This window comes from Cimex lectularius, unplaced genomic scaffold (assembly GCF_000648675.2).
Source record: "Cimex lectularius strain Harlan isolate CLEC.00 unplaced genomic scaffold, Clec_2.1 scaffold113, whole genome shotgun sequence".
Lineage (NCBI taxonomy): Eukaryota > Metazoa > Arthropoda > Insecta > Hemiptera > Cimicidae > Cimex > Cimex lectularius.
In genome coordinates, this window is record NW_019392858.1 from 162,027 (window position 1) to 180,095 (window position 18,069).

The window sequence follows — 18,069 nt, forward strand, 5'->3', positions numbered from 1 at the left end:
CCAATTAGATTATTTCGGACTGGAAGTATCACGTAACAGTATTGTTTATTTTCTTTGTAATACAAGTGGACAATAGAGGAAGATGGACACAAGGAAGTGTGTTTTTCCTGATTTCCCGAGTGGCAAGGTGATTCGTCTCTTTTCACGCCCAATTCTCAAGCACAAAGGATTCTTTATTCAGAAAACGGTTTGCGGTTTTCCATAGGAGAGACTCTTGTCTACGGTTAGTCTATTCAGAATTAATCCCACGAGGTAGAGAATTCAGGGATTGGAGGTGATACGAGATGAAAGCGAATGACTCAGAGATATTCCTAGGCTGGAATGCAGGTGAGGTTCGTGTTGTGGCGTGATTTTTAATGAGACGATGACCTGTTAAAAGTGAATTTGATTTTTTAAATCGTCTCAATAACTCGGGTTTAATTCAGTTGCGAAATTCCTCGACTGAACTTCTTTTTATTTCAATCACCCTGAGCAAAATGATGGAGCAATTTATTCGAAGACCGGTCAGTTCACCATTCGAAAGTGCTTTATGAAGACGGCTTATTCCGTCCAATGGAAGCGGAAGTTCTTTTAATTAACCAAGGCTGTCGAATGGCGATCTTGAATCTCGAGGTATTCCAATTCCCGTTGAGAAGAGAAAGGCTAAAATGTGTATCAATGGAGGAAACGGCTTGGAGACAATTATTCCGTACGTTGAACAATTCCTTTCTTCCTGGGTACCTTATATTTTTTTATAGAAGACTAGTTCAGTGATACCAGGAACCTTGAATTATTGGCATAACGTTATCTTGCTCGATAAAGTAGTTTGTATTGACCAATTTTATGAAAGTTGTTTTTAAATATTATGCTAAATTATTACCGTAGACTAGCCAATATCTATTATATAGTTTCTAGCAGTTCAGGTCATATATAATTCCCTATCTTCTAACATCCTCGCTATTAATTTTCTTTATTAATTTCTTAATAAAATACAGTCGAGTCTTGATAATTCGAAGTCCAAAGGACCAGAAAAATAAATCGAATTATCAAGAGGAAAGGAAAAAAATTGTTAAGAGCATTTTTCCGAGTGGATCGAGGTCACGATAGCTCAAGTGGTAGAGCAGCGGCGTATCTAGTCGAAGATCCTGGGTTCGAATCCCGCTCGTGCCATTGACTTTTTCATCTCAACTAATAACCTTAATTAATTGAAAGATATTAATTAGTCAAGTGGACCACGAAACTAGTGCATTTAATAAGTTTAAATGAAGTATACCTTCACTAAAAGCTCCCCGTGGCCATTTCATTTGTCGCCGAGCATCAAATAGATTACACGACATTTGAAAAATGACAAAAAGGAGGGGAATTCAAAAGGTGAGGTTGAGATGGGAAGTTGGTGTCCGAGTGGATCGAAGTCACGATAGCTCAAGTGGTAGACCAGCGGCGTATCTAGCCGAAGATCGTGGGTTCGAATCCCGCTCGGGACACTGACTTTTTTATCTCAACTAAAAACCTTAATTAATTAAATGTTATTACTTAAATTGTACATATATAAAACATAGTTAAAAAAGCAGAAATATATTAACTGTAAAAGTGAACATTGTTACGCATTATTAAAAAAACCACGCAGGTTTTTTTTTTTTTTTCAAACTGGCCTGACGTCCTATGTTTGTATGCTTTTCCGAAGTGACCAATGCTGACAACGCATGGTCAAAACACTGACTGGAGAACATAACAAAGTAGAGAAAACTCGAAGAAACTTTTGGCTGTAAGGAAGTAAACAATACGTGAAATTTTGGAGGAATATAACATAGAAAAAACGCAAATTATAAATGTGTGGTTATTAGTGACCGTTAGTCGAGTATTATTCAGAAATCGTGAGATGCGGTCTGGTGTGACGTAGGTTTCCGAAAAACATTTTCTTTATCGTGCCAACGTTTCGATCTTTAAATTCACTAATTTCTGGTCCGCTTGACCAATTAATTTTTTCATCTCAACTAAAAACCTTAATTAATTGTTTCGATCTTTATTGAGATCACCTTCGGGGCTTGGGATTTACAAACATTGTTTAAATTGGCCCTGAAGATGATCTATTATCGAAACGTTGGCACGATAAAGAAAATGTTTTTCTGAAACCTACATCACAACAGACCGCAAATTATAAATCTATTATATTTCGTGGTCCGATTGATCAAATAACTTCTTTCAATTAATTAATCTTTATGTAAGGTATTGGTTGAACTAAAAAGTCTGTGTCACGAGCGGGATTCGAACTCACGACCTTCGGCTAAATGCGCCGCTGCTCTACCACTTGACCTATCGTGACTTCGATCCACTCGGATACCAACTTCCCATCTCAACCTACCTTTCGTAATTTTCCCTCCTTTTTGCCATTTTTCAAATATCGTGTAATCAGAATTGGATTCTCGGCGACAGATCGTAGGTTCGAATCCCGATCGTGACACTGACTTTTTCATTTCAACCAATACCTTACATAAAGATTAATTAATTGGAACCAAATTATAAAGATGAGAAGTGGCTCCATTTCGATTAATAGTATGATTTTTCTTCGCCTGTTACGAAAAATATTTCGTATTACCGAGTTTATCAAAATATACAGAATTTGTTCGATTTACGGACGTGACCTGCTGAGGAGTTGGAATTATCAAGAAATTCGAATTATCAAGTTTCCATTTAACAAAAATCGACTGGACTATTATTTTAGCAGTATGTTCTTGTGATTTTCATAAAAGTCTTTGTTTGAGGATGTGGAAAAGTATGCAATAAACAAATATAGGCTAATATGACACGTTTGCAACACTGCCAAGTGAATAAAATTACAAAATATGTCGTCAATTACGAAAGACATATAAGTCGGTGAACGGCTTTTGATCGGCCTTGTCTAGTCTGCACTTGTGCATATCTTGGTCGGATATTAGCGGAAGAAGTTGCTGGAAGGTCGACTTCATCATCCAAGCCTGCGGACATCTATCAGGAAATTATAACTTACGTTAAAGAGTCTTTCCGCGTCGTTTTGGACCTATTGATCGGATTAATTTTTTTTTAAACAAATCACACTTTTAGGTGGGGGTTATTTCGTTTGATCCTTCATGAATTAATTGAATCCATCTTACTAACTTCAAAGATATGTCACAAAACAGCATATTTTAAGAATAATTAAAAAATTTTACTCTGTCAAATATTAGCCGTTGACAGATTTATGCAATTTCATCCAACTATCGTTGTTAATTTTTCAACGAAGCATTTCCGTTTAACGGCTTTATTTGGTGAAATAAACTCTCTTGCTTTGTATATTTCGTTTTAAAATAAGATAGATCTGAAAATAACATTTTGATATTACCTTTCCTAACGTATTGAAGCAATATATTTTAAGACCCAGTTTAATGTTTGTTTTACGTTGTTAAAAATCTAAAACTTTCACAGTTAGCCTGTTTCAAACCATCTGTTTTGTAATACAACAAAAGATTTTTTCCAAACAGCACGATATGGCGGGATTGGATTGTTTTATAGCTTTGAAGAACTTGCTACGTAAAACGCAATTTACAACTCAATTAATTTGGACCAGATCGTTCCCGAATGGGATTTTAAAATCTTTATGGATCATTTGATTGTTGACATATCCTCTAACTGTGGATTGAAAGGATTCGATTCGTTGGATGCTGGAAGATTTGGCCGAGCCCCCACAGTGCGCCTCTGTAAATCCAAATCGGTTTGATGAGTGTTTTCTAAGCTGGTGGTTTGTTATTTATGCTTACTGTTGATTTTTGTCCCAGTAGGTGTCTTAATAGCCCATAAAAAGATAGTTCCTATCGCAGTTAGTTGTTTTCAACGATTTCAAACTTATAACTTTTCAACCGGATTTCAAACTTATAGCTCATCATCAGATTGAAGGAATTTACAACGTCTCTTGACATGAAGTGTAAGTGAACCCACTGACGTTCCAATGAGAAGCTGATTTTTAATTCCGCTCAATTTTAAACGTGAGAAGAGCGGAACTTATAACTAAATATTATATTAATAAATATTGTAAGAAAATGATTATAAACTGGTGATTAATTTTTTTTAATTTCTTAATTATTACAAATTAAAACAAAAATAATACATTAATAATAGATTAGTAAATGGATAATATAATTAAATTTAAAAAAAATTTGTAGGACTAATATTATTAACTAGGTACTTATTTAAAATGGGAGGAAAATAAATATTGATTATATTATTAATGCATTTATCTCCATGTTATTTTACATTTTTTAATTTCTAATTTCTCAAACCAATAGAGTTTCCTTCCTTTGTTGAAAATGTGTAACACTGTTGCATGTAAATTTAATTTGAAATTTTGTTTTGTTACATCGTCCTTAAATTCTGAAAATTTGTCTGATATTGTTAAGTGTTTTTTAATTATCGTTTTAATTTCTCTACTGCTTTGTCCTATATATTTAATATAGCAATAATTAAAATTAAGTTGGTAAACCCCGGTTTTTGCCAAGTTGTCTACCTTGTCTTTAAGTTTTGAGAGGATGTTTCTAAGTGAACACGTACCTATAAATGCTACTCTAAAACCTTCTTGTTTAAGAATTTTACCTACTTTCTCTGATAATTCCCCAAACAATGACCTAATAATTTATATGGGGTGGCTGAGTCCAATTGTTCCTTCTTTAAGTTAATTTTTTATTCTTTTAACTAGCAACATTGTATAAATTTATAATTTTTTTTTCTACATCCTGCTTGTATTTGTAAAATTCATACAATGTTTATAAATCCCAAGCACTGAAGATGGTCTCAAGAGAGATCGAAACGTTGGCACGATAAAGAAAATGTTTTTCTAAAACCTACTTCACACCAGACCGCATCTCAAGATCTCCGAATAATCATGGACTAACGGTCACTGAACACCACACACTTTACAGAAAATAGACAACCCGATATACAGTAAAGAAATTGTTTCGTATTGTTTCATTGATACAAGGGGAACATTTGATACATTTTATATGAATCAATTGAAGCTGCAGGTGCCAATAAAGAAGAAAGCTAGAACTTGGGGACAAGAACTTACAATACAGCTGAGGAGAGAATGTCCTTATGAGGATTATTATTTGGTAGTGGACGATTTCCTACATGAGGTAACTACAACGAGCTTTGATTTACAAGTATTCAAACTTAGACATAATAATCAGACCAAATATTACCAGACACCAGCCAGGAAAAAATCATTAAATATATCGCTGAAATGGCATCAAGAAAAAGGCCTAAATATGAAAAACTTTAAGGTGACGATAGTACCAGCAACGAAGAAAAGGAAGCTAAATCAGACCCTGCGAAATCAAAAACAAAAATACCAGAGGAAGAGCTTTTGACGTAAGAATAACGTTAAATGCCTTAATAAACACCACGATAAAGCACCAAAAGCACAATTAATATGTTAAAGACTTCGTGGTAGAACTTGGGGTCTTAATCTTAAGATAACCTTAATGGTAAGACGTCGTGATAGTCAAAACCATGTTCAAACATGCAAGTTACTGACGATCTAAAATTAAACAAAGGGAGGCAAGGGAGTTAAATAATAAAATCAACTTCTTAAAAATAAGCGATAGAAAAAACATATTAGCTGCAGAAAAATGAATTACACAATTAACAACATCCAGCAACTAACTATGGTTAGAAGAAGAACAGGAAATGTAATTAAATAAAGACTGAATAAAAAAATATAATTCAAATTTTTGTCCTGAGCATTGACCATCATAAATATCGGACAATTTATGAAGTACTGATGTAAATTCATTTTTTACAATGATCATCATTTATTCTTTGGCAAACTATGCCATGTTTCAATGGCATAGTTTTATGAATAGATGGTTTATGACAAAATAGGGCGTCTAATTTCCCTTTTAAAATTGTTTAGATATATTTAAATTTATTGTAAATAATAGCATTGTCCATCTTGAACTTGATTTCACCTAGGAATAATAACATGGGTCGAGACTGGTGACGAAGTGAATATAGTCCAACCAAAAGGCTAGAATCCGACCATTTTGGCCTTGTTCTAAATTTATCTACTATATTTATAAATTAAATAATTAAAGCTTTAAATTAATCATTATTTACGTTTCAATTTTCTTTGTACGAAGATAATTCCTTATTTTATTTCTTGTTTTTTTCCAAAATATATTTTATCCTGGCTCCATCTGTCAAAGTAGAAGTAAAGCAGAAAAAATTTCGATAAGGTTTTGTTCACAAATAACATATTTATGCTGATTAATACAAAAAGTAATTAGTGATTTAACTAAATAAATGTACAAGTTGATTATTTTTGGTTTAAAACTCCAAACGTTCCAATTAAAACACGAAACAAAATCTTCTTTTTTGCGTTTATTTCCTTTTGTTCTTGGGGGACCGTCATATGGATTTGAATGGGTTTTTCAGGTTTTCCATCGGTAAAAGTAAAATATTAAAAAAATAGTTGAAAAACTTGAAGAAAAAAACAATACAACACAAAATATTTCTAAAACCTTAAAAATGCAACAATTGTTTGTAAATTGACGGAAAAGTTTAAAAACTACCATTTAAACAAATAAAAAACGGTCCGAAAAGCTTAAAAATTAAAATTTAAAAAAATTAGGTTTAGTTTTAGTAATTATTCAAATAATAATCAAACCACAAACTAAATTTATATTTCTCTAGCCATGGTGCAATACATCTTAACCTCATTACCAACTGGTGCACTCGGTTGCGGATCAGGTTGAAAGAGCAAAAAGCCATGAAATAACATTTACTCTCAAACGTCAAACTTAGTCATAAACAAGGTAATACCACCAATCAAGTAGCTACTTTCAAATAGCAGATTTACTTGTACAGAAACAGGAACTTAACAAAAGATGTGGACAGAATCGAATTGATAAATGGTGGGGTATGTTGTTCAATCTTTATAAAAAGATACATCCTACTCCCAGTTAGTTTTTAACGATCCGGATTTCAAGCTTATTATTATCTCTATTAGTAGAATGGGATAAATTAAATTATGATAGTCTATTAAAATTTATATTTATCATTGACAAAAAAACAAGTATCTTGGATAAAAAAATTAAAAACATGAATTATGGTGCACCTAAAAATAAAAATAGTCATAGGCCAATCAATTGCAATTAAATGTTACCAAAGAGTTATAAACTTAACAAAACAAACATGGTACTAAATAAATGACATACAAAAATGACAAATCTACACGGAAAACAAAGACTTTCAGCCCTGCATATGATCTCAATAAAGATCGAAACGTTGGCAAGATAAAGAAAATGTTTTTCTAAAACCTACGTCACACCACAGCTCATCTCACGATCTCTGAATAATCATTTCTGTATAAGGTTTGCACGTCACCATTGTTAGATTTGGCTTTTTGTAAACGTATTTTTACTGACGGGCTATTGTTTTTTTCCCAAACGATTGCTCTGTATATGGTGATCCATGGCATTCTATATTGTTTTTAAGAGAACGGAGATAAGGTTGTTTGGTCGTATGATATGAGAAAACCAATCATTACTTTTGATCTTTGTAATCTTTATATCTCATATAATCACAATATATAAACTGTGCGAAAAACGGAAAAAAGAGTACTGTTTTTTTGTAGATTTTCGAGCTGCATTTGCCAGATAGAAATCTTTTATTTTATAAACTGCACATGATAGGGTTATCGAATAAATTTATAAATGTTTTAAAGAGTCTGTACGAGGAAACTGAATCTGCTGTGTGGATGAAGGAGGGAATTTCAAATACCTTTAAGACAAACATAGGGCTAAAGCAAGGTTGTTTACTATCTCCACTTTTATTTTCGTTATATATCAATGATCTATGTGATTTTGAAGGCGGTGGATTGCATATTGATGGGTTGAATGTTCGTTGTTTGCTCTATGCAGATGACATTGTATTATTAGCAACAGAGCCCAGTACACTGCAGAAAATGATAAATAAGCTTTATGAGTATTGCCAGTTATGGAATTTGTTTGTTAACTTAAACAAGTCAAAAATAATTGTCTTCCGCAGAGGGGGTAGGCTTGGGAGAAAAGAGGTTTGGAACTATGCTGGACAAAATATTGAGATTGTGAACTATTATAAATATCTGAATATATATCTCACACCGCAGCTTGCTATGGAAAGACATCTTAAAGAAAAATTAAATGTAGCCAAATTTGGTATTAATACTACTTGGAAGTCTCTCTTGTCGAATAGTGATGTTACCATTTCAGCAAAATATAATGTATTTAATTCTGTTTCCAAGGCGGTAATGTTATATGGTGCTCAGGTTTGGGGCTATAAATGGTATGACAGTATGGAGAAATTGAATAAATATTTGTCAAAAGGTTGTTTTCCTTAAGAAAGGGTACACCGGATTGTGTCATATTTGGAGACAGGGATTGACCCATTGTTTTTCAACACATTAACCCTGCATCTGACATACATCCAAAAAGTTTTATCATTGTCTTCTACTAGACTTCCACGAATTTTGGCCTCGAAAATACTAGACAAGAAAATATTTTGGGCAAAAGAATTTGACAATTTGTATACAATACGGTTTAACCCCCTTGAGTTACTCCGACTAAATAAAAATAATGTGGAAAGTTTGATAGATGTTTTGAGAATTGATTTTAAAAATAAAATAAAGTTAAGAGCACAACGGCCTGTCTTCCATGGCTTATACAAAGAACTGAATCAGGAATTAGGAGAAAATCACCATTATTTAAATAAAAATTATAACTTGAAAATGATAAATGTGATAATGAAAGCAAGAGGTCAATTGCTGGCTCTTAATTACTCGGTCCACAGAAATGAGGAAGCGTATCGTTGTGCTTTGTGTAATTTAGGTGTGTATGAGGATAGCTTCCATTTGTTGGCGGTGTGCCCTATATTGAAGGAATACAGACTTAGGTGATTTGGCAAATTGTTTTTAGAAAAAATGAAGTAATTTAATTTTTGAATGGGCAGAACTGGCACAGTCTCTACAATTATGTTTTGTACTTCCTAAAATACAGAGCGTTCCTAGTCGATAATTTCAATTATTAATAAAGTATTGTGTAAATTATAACTATTTCTATTAGTATTGTTAGCATTAGTATTCGTATTATTAACATTATTAATATTATTCTATGTTTTTTCTTTTGGCAACTCGACAGACAGCCTGTGGGCTATTGTCTAGTATGTTTTATGTACTGAATATTTTCTGTAAAATAATTTTTATTTTAAATAAACCACATTACCTATCTATCTAATCATAATATAGTCTCACAATTCAATAGTTAAATCATATAAATAAGTATATATGAATCAAAAAGGTTTGTAGAATACAAATTTCTTAGTTACTTGTATAGACAGCATAAAAATGTTTGGAAATAAAGAATATTTCTAGCATTAGAATGGCCTGCTTATTTGGACAAAAAATCACAGAAAAAAATGTTTGCAAGTTGTTATTCTCATTTATTTTGTTTAACTGACGATTTCAAAAGAATTAAAATATATGATTTTTAAATTACAAGCTTTTTGAACAACAATGAATCACCGCAGTCCCCGAGACAAAATCTCAACTATGAATCTAGATTATGGTTTTCTACAAGCCCATTTATAATCCACGATGTACATGAAAATTTTTACAAATTCCAACGATTTTTTTCTCCACTTTGTGATAAATTGTTAAACCAGCCGGTGTAGACGGTTCGCTTTGGCATTCAAGTGGTGGCCACAGCCGAGGAAGTTTTGCAACGCGTATTTCCAAATGTTTGTCTGGATGCCAATCTGATAGGGTGGACGTCCTTCGTCAGAGCGTTTTTATATCCGGAATTTTCAACACCTCATTTCTGCACCGTTTTTCGATTTTATTGCATGTTTTCATAGATTTGAAATCTTGAACCGTCGAACTAAGAAATCCACCGCTGACAGGGTCAAATGTATATATTTGTTCAAAAGTTGATAGCCGCAGGTTGAAAAATACGCGTGAAATACCAGAAAAAGAAGCAAAAATACGCAAAGGGCCGGCAATGACCTCAGCTGTTTATCGGCCACCAAACTTTTCAAATTCTTATTATGTATTATGTTCCAAAATAGATAGAATTTATAAATAGAAAAACCATTTCCATAGGAAAATAACATTTCAAAAGAATGAAAAACGAATAATTTAAATTACAATTTTCTTAACATTTCGGAAACCAGAGGGTGAAAGTACAATTCCAGCCCAGCTGAAATTGAGTTTTAAATTTTTTCAATCTAAACCAGTATCATTGTCACTCACAAAAAGCAAAAATTAAAATTCAAACTTCCAATATTTACTTTTAAATTGTTGTTTGCGCAAGAAAGAAATAACTCTTTTGCACGCCCTTGACCTGTTTGTTATTTAAGTGTGTCGATTATTTAAGGTCTAACGTTTATTCTTACAAATCCATCTTATTAACATTACATAAAAGAGAGGAGAAAGTAAGTAAATTGTATCCTGATCAGTATTAAATGGTCACAACTAAAGCACATATTTAAAATTTAATTTCTTTTTTAAATGGGATGATTGGTTTCTGATATCATCTCCGAACAGGGAGCTTTACCACAGCACATTTTTCAAATGGTATTTTTATTTGTTAAACTTTATTTAACACTCTGGAATTTACATAATGTTCAGAGAAAATTTTAGACGGGCTGTGTTACGTTTCATAACAAAACGATGGACAAAAGAACCGCTTGTGCATCCAAGGTTTTAGTATGACTCGTCATAGTGCTATTACAAAAAGATTCACACAGTACGTCTTTTTTTCGTACTTAAAAGGTGAAAGTGTAAATGCTGTAGAATGTCTAGGGATTCCCTTTCAAAGCCGGTTGTGATTTTTTAAAGCCAGAGGTCACTGGACCGACACGTACATGGGAAATTGATTCACTGAGATCTCGCTTTCTTTGATGAATTATTTTGAACTACTATTAAACTTTAACCTTTAACATCTTACGTTTATAACATAAATTATCCTTCGGCAACAAAAGGTACATTAGGATGATCAGGAAGAACCAAATTTATACCAAATACAATTGATTATTACAACCACAGCCGTTGATAAATTAAGTAAAATAAAAAAATAAAAAGTTAAATAAAATAATGAAATTATATTCACTATTTGTAATTTACTTACGAAGTTCAATCACAACAATCAACAATCAAACCGGCCGCTTCACAAGGAAATATTCTAGGTACAGCCCTTTACACCATCTACACTGCTCACAAACTATGCGGACGACACCGCAACAGATCTGCCAGATTTGTATATGAGTACCTATAATATTTGCTCAAGACACATTTAATTTTGTACAGATAACAATAAATTAAATTAAAATACACAATACCAACTTCAACTACAACTTTCAACTTAAATACAAGGCTGGATATATTTTTGTTTGCTAAGTTCTTTTACACAATTTTTCCGTGACCTGCTTCATAGTCGAATAGTTCTTAATCTAATAGATTGATAGTGGAGTATTGTTTTTCTTTTTAATATCTGATTTTAACTTTTTAAGTAGTTAAATTCACTAGTTTTGTGGTCCGCTTGACCAATTAATAGCTTACAATTAATTAAGGTTTTCAGTGGAGATAAAAAAGTCAATGGCACGAGCGGGATTCGAACCCACGTCTTCGGCTAGATACGCCGCTGCTCTACCACTTGAGCTATCGTGACCTCGACTAATCTAAGCTATATCAACTGAAAACCGTAATTAATTGTAAGATATTAATTGGTCAAGCGAACTGCGAAACTAGTGAATTTAATAAGTTTAAAATGAAGTATACCTTCACTAAAGCTCTCCGTGGCCATTTCATTTGTCGCCGAGAATAAATAGATTACACGGCAAAAAGGAGGGAAAATATAAAGGTGGTGTTGAGATGTGAAGTTAGTGCCCGAGTGGATCGAAATCACGATAGGTCAAATGGTAGAGCAGAGGCGTATCAAGCCGAAGATCGTGGGTTCAAATCCCGCTCGTATCATTGACTTTTTTATCTCAACTGAAAGCCTTAATTAATTTTTAAGTAATAATAAAATAATCATTAAATATCAGTGGACAATCAAATTAGTCGGAAGGACTTAGCCTCTCTTGCAATTTAGTCAGGTTTCAGTGTCATGATTTTCGTTACTTTCCAGAGGCATTGGTGGCAAATATAGTCTGATTACTGCATTAAACTTATATGTATGTTTTTGTTTGGTAAAATAAACCAAAAATTAACAATTAATAGAATTACAATCAACAATACAGATTGAATCAATAATTGAATACCGTATTCAGCATATTGGAACGTGATGACGAATGGATTTAGAGAAAATCAGTAGGAAGTTAACATATCCAGGTCAATAACAAAGTATGACGACGGGCAGACATCCCTCACAACTATAAACTTCACCATTTTTTCAAGATTAAAGGAAATTGAAAAAACACACTTTGAAATAATGTAAGAAAGAAATCCCTTAGCGTACAGTAAGATTTTTCAAACGATTAAAACAAAAGTAAATAAACAAAACAAAACACAGTTGAACCAGTGACCTTAATTCCCAAATACACAAAGAGCCCAGAACCAATCTTTAATACCGTCAAAGGACAACGGCAAAGACACTGACGCCAAAAGCGAAACGCGTCTAAGGACAATCAGCGTTAACAGGCGGATCAGAGATGATCACTTTTGACCAGGATCCTTTGCCTTCCTTGTCGCGTTTTGAACGAGGATCTGTCCTTGCTAGCTTCACGATTCTTAAGACAGTTAAATCGTGTTTTTGTTCATTTTGAACTTCCTTGTCTGGTTTAACAATCAAATAATTCAATCAGATTACATGACTATGAGAATTCCCAAAATTTACTTGTACAACAAATATTATGTAGCTAATTATAATGAATTCGTCTGTTTTGGATTATATTACAGAACGAAATATTGAAACTAAATTTGACCGATTCAAGTTGATAAGTTGATAAACTAAAAATATCATAATTATATGTATTATTATTTCACTAGAAGCTTTAGAGTTTGAATATCTGCATATACGCATATTTTAATTTATTATTATTAAAATAAATTTTGCATATAATCTAATTAATTGATTGAAAATATCTAAATCTATCTTTAAAATAAATTCTTTAAATTAATTCTAAATTTAGGATTTTTAGAAAAAAATCTTGGTGATGGTGCCTTCTCTGCGAAGAAATTAGATGATTCTAAGCCAGACGAGTCGCACCATGTTCTTGCGGTCAATATGTAGCTTTCAATTTTCGGTAGTACGAATAGTTTTTCTCAGACCCGATGACACAAGGTAAATGATGAATGGATGAATGAAATGAACAGGTAGACTGACAGGGCCGGAATCAAGAGGTCGTATTTGGCTGGATCCCGGGTCGTGTGTGTATGCGTGGCAATGAAAATGCGGGAAAGAGGACAAAAAGGGGCCGTCCCGACCCCAGCGACCTGGAGACATCGGTCAGTCCAACGGACGTTAAACGAGAAATTAAAAGAAGAAATGATGGCAAAGCCGCATATCCGAAATTGACACAAAATGAAATGGCCGTAGCCGCGGAGAAAATGAAAAAAAATTATATTAACAAGACTCAGGATAGGCTACACCCGACTCGCACATGGCCATCTTCTGGTGTCGGAAAAAAAACCGATGCCTATAGTGCGACGTCTATTATCGAAGTGTGGGGACTAAGAGCTTATGAAGACCGATATGGCCTACCCTTGTATCAAAGAAAATTTTTAAAGCTTGTCAGATTTAAACCATTGACAATCACGAGAACTTATTTTAATATTTACAAGCGGTGAATTTGTATGATCTGATGTAATCTACCACTTTGTCGATTATCCTCTTATTTTGCAGAACAGATGAATGCATTTATTAGCGAGAATGTCGGATGAATGAATATTAACAAAAACAAGCAGTTGAACGGAACATCACAATACCCCGATGACGTTCGATTAGATCTAAGCTAGTATAGTATGAATGAGGAGTTGCCATGTTGGAATATCGAGTACCTTGCTGGTCCTCCATGTGGCTGTAATTGTAATTTCTCTAGAATTTATGCTGTGTGTAAAAGAAAGAGTGCATTTATTAGCGAGTTTGATGATGGATGGTGTGAATTATGTTAGACCTTTGTGTGAATGATGGTCGGCCACCGAGTACGAGTTCCATAAAAGCCGACTACAAAAAATTAAGTCCTGGTGTGTATATGTTTGTATGGAAGCTGGGCGTCTTTGGAAATTATAAGTGGACTTTTTGATTTTGTAGAGAACTAATTGGCAGTTCGCGAAGGGGCGGATGATGTACTGTCAATGAAACTGCATGTCTGCATTGAAACAGCCATATAATGCATAAAACTGAAACACCAGAGCTGTTGATCTTGCCGGTGTAAAAATAGATTTCCAATGATTTTGGAACAATGTAAATAGTATTACTTAATAATTGTTTATGGGTCACAATTATTTATTTCAATTAATTATTATTTTTTATCTAAGGTCTTTGGTTGAGTTGAAAAACATAGATGTCGTGGGTTCGAATCCCNTGTGTGTGTGTGTGTGTGTGTGTGTGTGTGTGTGTGTGTGTGTGTGTGTGTGTGTGTGTGTGTGTGTGTGTGTGTGTGTGTGTGTGTGTGTGTGTGTGTAATTAATGTAAATAACACTAATATAACAGACCAAAAGCTTTGTTACGAAAATAAAAACTGGTGTAAAAACTAATCATTGAATCATATAACATAACTTCGTGCTATATATTAGGTGATGCCTTTTCTTTTTATTCATTTATCAATCCCATATTCAATGACCTTTTCTATTTATTTAATACAACAATTCTTGCAATATACGACTTTACATTTTTTTATTCAGCAAACTGTGAAAACTGCATAGTAAGGCTAAAATAATATAAAAGGAAAATATTTTTTAAACAAACAAATTTTTAACACCTCTATAGTGACCTTTCTTAATAAAAGTAGAAATTATTCTGTTGTATCCAATTACAGACAGATTATGCTAACGTCAAATGTAAGTAAAATACTTTGAGCCCTGAAGATGATCTCAATAAAGATCGAAACGTTGGCACGATAAAGAAAATGTTTTTCTGAACCTATATCACCCAAACCGCATCTCACGATCTCTGAATAATCGTACATAAAATAATTGAAAAAAAAAATGCTTGATACGTATGTAGTAAACAAAAAGTAATCAGCTGCTTTAGCCGAATTAGTCTAATAATCTCCGTGGCCATTTCATTTGTCGCCGAGAATCAAATAGATTACACGACATTTGAAAAATGGAAAAAAAGGAGGGAAAATTCAAAAGGTGGGGTTGAGATGGGAAGTTGGTGTCCGAGTGGATCGAAATCACGATAGCTCAAGTGGTAGCAGCACCGATTTTAGCCGAAGGTCGTAGGTTCGAATCCCGCTCGTGGCACTGGCTTTAATAATGTTAAACACACTGTAAAAATATACCATACTGGTTGTTCGAGTTCTGAATTTTCCAAACCGTAGGTTACTGTACTTGGAAAATATTATTTATTATTAAATTCAAGAGTTTCGTGGTCCGCTTGACCAATTAATTTCTTACAATTAATTAAGGTTTTCAGTTGAGATAAAAAAGTCAATTGCACGAGCGGGATTCGAACCCACGATCTTCCGCTTGATACGCCGCTGCTCTACCACTTGAGCTATCGTGACCTCGATCCACTCGGACACTAACTTCCCATCTCAATCACACCTTTCGAATTATTTATTGTTATGTTAATAAAATACACGCAATGCCAAAAAACCGGAAACTCGTTACATCGTTATATTAATTACAGCATACTTATTTTAATGTAAACAAAATTAAAAAAGAGATTAGGAATTCGCGAATTTTAATAAAAATGATTCCATTATGATGGTTTGAAAAACAGCAAAAAATCATTCACCAAATCAGCGGATAATCATTTAGTGGTGCATTGTTAATTAAATTTTAATTAAAGTTAGCATTTATGATTTTACGGTGTTTTAATTATTCAGAAATCGTGAGATGCGGTCTGGTATGATGTAGGTTTCAGAAAAAACACATCACGACTCTCAACACGACCCGCAAGAATAGCATAATTACACAGAAGAGAAACACTTTGACCCCTGAAGATGATCTCAATAAAGATCGAATCGTTGCATGATAAAGAAAATGTTTTTCTGAAACCTACATCACACCAGACCGCATCTCACTATTTCTGAATAATTATCGATTAACGGTCACTAATCACCTCACATTTTACGGTGTTTTGGTGAATTGTTGTAGTGCGTATTACTAATTGAAGTTCAAATTTCATTTTGAGATGTTTGTGATTTCCACTAACATTCCTATTGGGGTTCTGTCTGTATCAATGCACTACTTGCCGTTAAAGCGTTTTATTTGAAAACAACAGTTAATAGGAGAAAAATAAAGAAATGTTTGCAGTATCAATACAGTCACTCGACCTTAACACAGTACAGAAGCGGATTTGTCCGAATTCGCTGAATCGGCGGTGATGCACCCCGAGGTCGATTTAGTGATACAGGAAATTTTTCAGACCACACGGCCTTTACCCAGTTCGTTCCCAGACAGATAATTCCCCTTAACTTAGAAAAATCAGTTATAAAATAAAATTAATAATCTCTTTATTATTTTGCCTCTCAAATTCGACCCTTTCGACTACAATCAACTCTTAACCACGTGATGAATTCTCAGAGTAATTTTTCTTGTTTTCAAGGTCTTTTCCTTTCCAAATGCCGTTCAAAATAAAAGACCAGCATACAAATTTATTTCTGTGACTTTTTGTTCTAATCATGTATGACTTGGGCTGACATGTTAAAAAAACCAAGAGGATTTCGAAACACCTTAACCTTCGAAGGTCACTGCCACACAGATCGTTAGCCCGGAAGACCTTCCATCTTTAGAACAGGTTCTAGACACCGATATTATTTGCTCGGTGCAAGCACGTGGTTTCCTTATTAGTTCGACGTTCGCAAACATAGAAATGTACTGTTTGTGAACAACAATCAAGTCCTTCATTGGAAACTTCTCAACTGTGTAGAAGTCATGTTATCCAACAATTGATGTTTCACTTAGGAAAAAAGACGGTCAAAAGACCAGGATGATAATAAAGTTATTTACTATCTTTACATACCTTGTTTCCATGGTTAAATATTGAGAAAAAAATCATATTCGGCCATCAAAATAGCATTATTTTAACTCGGCAAATTGATTGTTTGTAAAGTAAAGTTCATTGTGAGTTTTCCTTTTTCTGTACGCAAAATATAAAAAAATAATTCCAATTTTCCTTAACAGTAATTAAATAAATCAAACTTTTTTTCAACAATTATTATAAAAATTTTTAATTAAAAACCGATGTAAGAAAATCATTGTTAACCTAAGAAAGGTATAATAAGAATTGAGTATGCTCAAAATGCCATTGGCAAATAGATGACATTGGGAAATTTTCAAACTCACTATAATCCAACATTTTCAAATGCTTTCTTTTGTTCATAAATTAATTATATTATTTTTGCTAATTTTGTAATATGTTATCCTTCAGTTAGAGTCTTTCTCTGCTAACACCAATCTTGTATAATTTCAAAAACCATAAGTCTCTTTTCATTCGGTTCACCTATGTTCTTTAACATTTATTCCTAAGCTATTGAAATGTTTTCACAAAACACGTGATAAAATAATAAAACTTTAACGGTTGATTTGTAACGTTCTTTAATTACAATGTGTTCAGATTTTTTCTGCAAAAATTAACCTTTTTTTAATGATTCATTGAACATATTACACTCAACGCGACAACTTTTTTAAGTTAAATTTAAATTCAAAAGTGTCTTTAAATTTGAGGGGTTAGATTGAGTGGAGAATTTTATCAACGCCTCAATATTAGAAATTTTGAAATATCATATAAGCAGCTAAGTAAACAAGTTTTTTACATTTTAAAAAATTAGTACTTAAAAATTGTATGAAATTTGCTATCTATTATCTATATAACAATAAGCATCCATTTTAGGTTTTTGCGATTCCCTATCTGATTGAAATTTCCACTACTTTTCTGC